The sequence below is a fragment of the Vipera ursinii genome, assembly GCF_947247035.1.
Source record: "Vipera ursinii genome assembly, chromosome: W".
In the NCBI taxonomy this organism is placed as follows: Eukaryota; Metazoa; Chordata; class Lepidosauria; order Squamata; family Viperidae; genus Vipera; species Vipera ursinii.
In genome coordinates, this window is record NC_139522.1 from 18,822,114 (window position 1) to 18,829,613 (window position 7,500).

The window sequence follows — 7,500 nt, forward strand, 5'->3', positions numbered from 1 at the left end:
GAAAGGCAAGGGAGAAAAACATAGATTTGCCCAATTGAATGCAGAATTCCAGAGAATAGCTAGAAGAGATAAGAATGCCTTCTTAAATGAACAGTGCAAAGAAATAGAAGAAAACAATAGAATAGGGAGGACCAGAGATCTTTTCAAGAAAATTGGAGAGATGAAGGGAATGTTTAATGCAAAAATGGGCATGATAAAGGACCAAAATGGCAGGGACCTAACAGAGGCAGAAGAGATTAAGAAGAGGTGGCAAAATTACACAGAAGAACTATACAAGAATGAGCTTAATATCCCTGATAATCACAATGAGGTGGTCACTGACCTCGAGCCAGACATCCTAGAATGTGAAGTGAAGTGGGCCTTAGAAAAGCTGAGCAACAACAAAGCTAGTGGAGGTGACAGTATTCCAGCTGAGCTATTCAAAATCTTAAAAGACAGTGCAGTAAAAGTGCTACACTCAATTTGCCAGCAAATTTGGAAAACTCAACAGTGGCCACAGGATTGGAAAAGATCAGTTTACATTCCAATTCCAAAGAAAGGCAGTGCCAAAGAATGTTCAAACTATCGCACCATTGCACTCATTTCTCATGCTAGTAAAGTCATGCTTAAAATCCTACAAGCTAGACTTCAGCAGTATGTGGATCGAGAACTACCAGAAGTACAGGCAGGATTTCGAAGAGGCAGAGGAACTAGAGATCAAATTGCCAACATACGCTGGATCATGGAGAAAGCTAGGGAGTTCCAGAAAAACGTCTACTTCTGCTTCATTGACTATGCTAAAGCCTTTGATTGTGTGGATCATAACAAACTGTGGCAAGTTCTTTAAGAGATGGGAGTACCAGACCATCTTATTTGTCTCTTGAGAAACCTATATGCGGGTCAAGAAGCAACAGTGAGAACTGGACATGGAACCACTGATTGGTTCAAAATTGGGAAAGGAGTCCGGCAAGGCTGTATACTGTCGCCCTGCCTATTTAACTTATATGCAGAGCACATCATGAGAAAGGCAGGGCTAGATGAATCAAAAGTTGGAATTAAGATTGCCGGAAGAAATATCAACAACCTAAGATACGCAGATGATACCACTCTAATGGCAGAAAGTGAAGAAGAACTAAAGAGCCTCTTGTTGCGGGTGAAGAAGGAGAGTGCAAAACTTGGGTTGAAACCTAACATTAAGAAAACCAAGATCATGGCATCTGGCCCTCTCAATTCCTGGCAAATAGATGGGGAAGAAATGGAGGTAGTGACAGATTTTATTTTCCTGGGTTCCAAGATCACTGCAGATGGGGACTGTAGCCAAGAAATTAAAAGACGCTTGCTCCTGGGGAGGAAAGCCATGGCAAATCTAGACAGCACACTAAAAAACAGAGACATCACCCTGTCAACAAAAGTACGTATAGTCAAGGCTATGGTCTTCCCAGTAGCAATGTATGGCAGTGAAAGTTGGACCATAAGAAAGGCTGAGCGCCAAAGAATTGAGGCCTTTGAACTATGGTGCTGGAGAAGACTCCTGCGAGTCCCTTGGACTGCAAGGCAATCAAACCGGTCAGTCCTAGAGGAGATCAATCCTGACTGCTCTTTAGAAGGCCAGATCCTGAAGCTAAAACTCAAATATTTTGGCCACCTAATGAGAAGGAAGGACTCACTGGAGAAGAGCCTAATGCTGGGAAAGATCGAGGGCAATAGAAGAAGGGGACGACAGAGAATGAGGTGGCTGGATGGAGTCACTGAAGCAGTAGGCGTGAGCTTAAATGGACTCCAGAAGATGGTAGAGGACAGGAATGCCTGGAGGAATGTTGTCCATAGGGTCGCGATGGGTCGGACGCGACTTCGCAGCTAACAAAACAAATCTATCTATCTATCTATCTATCTATCTATCTATCTATCTATCTATCTATCTATCTATTTTTCCTTCTCTGTATCATTATTTATGCATCATTTCTCTTGTCTGTCTATCTATCTATCTATCTATCTATCTCTGTCTCTCAATCATTATTCATGATTCATTTGTCTATCTATCTATCTATCTATCTATCTATCTATCTATCTATCTATCTAATCTGTCTATCTATCTCTGCCTCTCTCTCTATCAGGATTAATCTCTATCTATCTATCTATCTATCTATCTATCTATCTATCTATCCATCCATCCATCTATCTATCTATCTATCTGTTCTGAACCAGCCCTCTTCTCGCACCCCTAATCAAAAGAAGAGTCTGGAAAGCGTCCAAGACCAAAAGGCTTCTGCCAAGTTTTAATTACACTGTTACAAGAATACAAGAGCTTGACTTCTCAAACGGAAAAGTTGCTTTCAGCAACCAGCCCCTCCCCAAACACTTCTTTTATAGAGAGCTCAGGGCGTGGTCTCCCTGTGCCTCCTCCCGAGGAGTCCCATAGCCTTTCTTTGTTTGTCCCTGCTCGTCTGCCTCCTGCGTCGGGCGTCCTTGAACAGGGCCAGCTGTGGGTCATCATCCTCCGCACTCTCGGGCTCACACAGCTGAGAAGAGGTTCCCGGCTGAGGACTCTGCAAAGTCTCCAAATCATCATCAGCCGGTTCGTTTCCCTCCTCCCCCACATCTGAGTCCTCCGATACATCGGACCCGGCTGTCGGACCCACAGGCTGGCCCTGAGTCACAACACTATCCCGCACCGCAGGGCCCTTCCCCCGGGTCTGCCGATCCGGATGCGGTCGGGATGGGAACTGTTCGTGAAACGCAGTCACCAACGCAGGGGCATGAACGGCGGTCGCGTCTTCCCATGTGAAGTCCTCCGGCCCGTACCCTTTCCACTCGATCAGGTACTGGAAGCGACCTTTCAGCCAGCGGGAATCCCTGATGCTGGCGACCTCGTACTCGGGGGTACTGTCGCCATCACGAGGTCCTGATGGGGAAGGTTCCGCTTGGCGAAGTGGACAAGCCGGTTGTTCGGGGACCAACAAGGACCGATGGAAGACGGGGTGCACGCGCAGGGAACGTGGCAGAGTTAAACGATAGGCGACCGGGTTGATGACGGCCTCGACTGGGAACGGTCCAAGGTAACGGTGGTCCAGCTTCCTCGCCGGCCGAGTGGATGGTAGGTTCCTGGTGGACAGCCAGACCCGATCCCCCACCGATAATGGAGGCGTATCCCTTCTCGACCGATCGGCGAACCTCTTGTAGTCGGCCTTGGCCTTCTCCAGCTGCCGTCGCACCAACCGATGGATCGCCTGTAACTCCGCCATGAATTCGTTCGCTGCCGGCTCCGGTGAGTCCACGGGAGAAAGGGGGAAAAACCGAGGGTGATAACCCACATTGGCCAAGAACGGTGTCATCTGCGTGGAGGTGTGCTGCGAGTTGTTAAAGGCAAACTCGGCTATGGCCAAATAGTCCACCCAATTGTCCTGCTGCAGGTTAACGTAGCAGCGCAGATACTGCTCCAAAATGCCGATGACCTTCTCGGTACCCCCGTCGGTCTGAGGATGATGCGCGGACGAGAGGCAAACCTTAATGTCCAACGCCCGCATCAACTCCTGCCAGAAGCGGGCTGTAAACTGGGCCCCCCTATCGGAGACGACTCTATCGGGAAGGCCGTGCAGCCGGAACACCTGTTGGATGAACATGCGACTAGTGGCGCGAGCTGACGGTAAGCCGCGACAGGGGATGAAGTGCGCCATCTTGGTCAACATGTCCACCACCACAAACACTGTCGTGAAGCCGGAGGATGGGGGTAGATCCGTCAGAAAGTCCATGGACACAGCCCCCCAGGGTCTCTTGGGCGTTGGCAAAGGCTGCAGTAAACCAGGCGGGGCCCCTGTCGCTGACTTGGCCTGCCTGCATGGGACGCAGGAGGTGACATAAGACTGGACATCGTGTCGGACTCGGGGCCACCAGAATGTACGGGAGACCAGGTTCAGAGTCTTGAACAGGCCAAAATGCCCCGCAGCCGGGTTATCATGACATTGGCTGAGGACGAGTCCCCTGAGTGGCCCTCCTGGAACATAGAGCCGGTCACGATAATACAGGAGTCCATCCGTGACCGACCAAGGCGAATCTGGCCCCACCTCTTCCTTCCGCTGAGCCACCCACGCCTCCTGCTGCTGCGCCTCCCAGATCCGAGCCCGTATATCCACCGGCTCCCGCACCGCAGCAAAAGACTCGACGGGGATCACGGTCCTGGGCGGAAGCTTGTCTTCCACTCGGGTGTACTCGGGCTTCCTGGACAGAGCATCCGCTCTCTGGTTGTGCCCGCTTGGTATGTACCGCACCCGGAAGTCAAACCTCGCAAAGAAGAGGGACCACCGGATCTGGCGTTGGTTCAAATTCCGAGCGGTCTGCAGGCTTTCCAGATTCTTGTCGTCCGTCCGGACCTCGATTTGATGCCGCGCCCCCTCCAGATGATGCCTCCAAGCCTCGAACGCCGCCTTGATGGCCAGCAGCTCCTTCTCCCAGATGGTATAGTTGCGCTCCGAGGGATTCAATTTCCGTGAGTGATACGCGCAAGGGAAAAGGGTACCGTTGGGCGTCGCTGCCTGGAGTAACACGGCCCCAATGGCAATGTCGGAGGCGTCCGCCTCCACGACAAATGGCCGTTGCGGGTCAGGATGCTTCAAGATGGGCTCCTTCATGAAGGCGTCCTTCAAAGCTTGGAACGCCTGTTGTTCGGGGGCGTTCCACTGGAACCGAGTCTTCTTCTGCAGGAGCCGGGTGAGGGGGGCTGTCAAGGCAGCAAAGCCAGGGATGAATGTCCGATAGTAGTTGGCAAATCCAAGAAGTCGCTGAATATCCTTCACGCGACGCGGGGGTTGCCAACTCTGCAACGACTCAACTTTACTCGGTTCCATGGCGATGCCCTCAGGAGAAATGCGGTGACCCAAGAAATCAATGGTCACCTGGTAGAACTGGCACTTCTCCAACTTGGCAAACAGCCGATGTTTCCGGAGGCGCTGCAGGACCTGACGGAGATGCTGATGATGCGCTTCACGCGACGGGGAGTAAATCAGGATGTCGTCCAGGTAAATCACAACAAACTGGTCCAACAGATCCCGAAAGATGTCATTCATAAAATGCTGAAACACAGCGGGGGCGTTGGTCAGGCCAAACGGCATCACCGTGTACTCGAAATGTCCATAGCGAGTACCAAACGCCGTCTTCCACTCATCACCCGGCCGAACCCTGACGAGGTTGTAAGCTCCACGCAGGTCCAGTTTCGTGAAGATCTTAGCCTCCCGGAGTCGGTCCAAGAGCTCGGGGATGAGGGGCAGCGGGTAGCGGTTACGCACCGTGATAGCGTTGAGTTTCCGGTAGTCACAGCAAAGCCGTAACTCGCCCGACTTCTTTTTGACGAAGAGCACGGGCGCAGACACTGGCGAGGACGAGGGCCGGATGAAACCACGAGCCAAGTTCTTTGTCAGGAAGTCCCGCAATGCAGCCAACTCGGGCTCCGACATGGAGTACAAACGCCCCACTGGGAGAGGCGCATCAGGGACTAGGTCAATGGAGCAGTCGTAGGGCCTGTGCGGGGGTAATTGGTCCGCCTCTGACTCGCTGAACACGTCAGCAAAGTCGGACAGTTCGGGAGGCAAGGAAACCCCTGGGGATCCCTCCACCTGGCCGGCACAGATATGGCGGGTGTGGTCCACGCACTGCAAACTTGGGAAGGTGACCAAGTTCTGAGACCAATAGATCTGTGGATCATGCGCCCGGAGCCACGCCAGTCCCAAGACCACGGGGAAGTGCAGATCCGAAGTGACGTAGAACTGAATGGCCTCCACATGGGTACTGATGGCCATACACACGGGTTGCGTGGCGGCCGTGATAGGCCCGGACAGGAGCACTCGACCATCGATGGTCTCCACAAGCATGGGCGGATCCACTGGACACTGGGGAACAGCCCATTTGGCCACAAAGGCCGAATCCATAAAGTTAGTGGTAGCCCCAGAGTCAATCAAGGCATGGACCGGAATCCCCTCTGGCTTGCCAGGGAGGATCAGTCGTGCCTCCAAAATCAAATGCCGCGGAGGTTCACAGGCACCGTCGGAACGGCGTCGCTCGGCGTGATCGTTGTGGGTCGCCCGATCTGTCACACCGTCTAGATCGGGCTCGGGCCGTTTCCCGATAGCAAAGCAGGGGACTTTCTCGGGGCAGGCTTGGTCACTGACGCCCGCTGACGCTTCTTCGGGCAAGAAGCAGCCAAATGTCCAGGGTCCCCACAGTAAAAACACAACCCCTCCGATCGTCGTCTGTCCATTTCCGTCACCGATAGACGGGACCTGGCGGCACCCAGCTCCATTGGCTCCTCCCTCTGGACTGGGGGCTCACGCACAACAGGGGCGGCAGGGGTCTGTGGGGTGGCACGGCGACTCTTACGCTGCTGCAGCCGGGCATCGATCCGCAGACAAAGATGGATCAGCCCATTCAGGTCTGAGGGAATGTCCACGCGAGCCAGCTCATCCAACATCTCCTCTGACAAGCCATCCTGAAAGGCATCCACGAGCGCAGCCTCATTCCAGGCGGAATCCTGGCTAAGCAGCTGGAAATCGCTGATATAGGCCTGTAGAGGGCGCTGACCCTGCCTCAAAGCTTTCAGGCGTCGGGTGGCCGTCTGCGCCTTAATCGGGTCCTCGTACATGAGGCGCATATGGTCACAAAACCCCCCAAAGTTATCCAACAAAGGGCTAGGCTGTGCCAACAGAGGCGTGCCCCAACGAGCTGCATCTCCCGACAGAAGGCTCAACACAAATCCCACCTTATCTCGGTCAGTGGGGAAATCAGCTGCTCTCACGCTGATATAAAGCTGGCATTGTCCCAGGAAGGCAGGAAACAGTTCTGGATTACCAGCAAATTTATCCGGCATAGCTATCTGACATTTCCTCCTGGGTGGGGGGGGCAGCATGTACCTGAGCCTGCAGTTGTGCCACCTGAGTGGCCAGCAAGGTGAGTTGCTGGTTGAGCTGGGCATGCTCGGCAAGAAGCTGCTCCATCGTAGTATTAAGGGGTGGGTGGCTGAAAGCAAACTGTTCTGAACCAGCCCTCTTCTCGCACCCCTAATCAAAAGAAGAGTCTGGAAAGCGTCCAAGACCAAAAGGCTTCTGCCAAGTTTTAATTACACTGTTACAAAAATACAAGAGCTTGACTTCTCAAACGGAAAAGTTGCTTTCAGCAACCAGCCCCTCCCCAAACACTTCTTTTATAGAGAGCTCAGGGCGTGGTCTCCCTGTGCCTCCTCCCGAGGAGTCCCATAGCCTTTCTTTGTTTGTCCCTGCTCGTCTGCCTCCTGCGTCGGGCGTCCTTGAACAGGGCCAGCTGTGGGTCATCATCCTCCGCACTCTCGGGCTCACACAGCTGAGAAGAGGTTCCCGGCTGAGGACTCTGCAAAGCCTCCAAATCATCATCAGCCGGTTCGTTTCCCTCCTCCCCCACATCTGAGTCCTCCGATACATCGGACCCGGCTGTCGGACCCACAGGCTGGCCCTGAGTCACAACACTATCTATCTATCTATCTATCTATCTATCTATCTATCT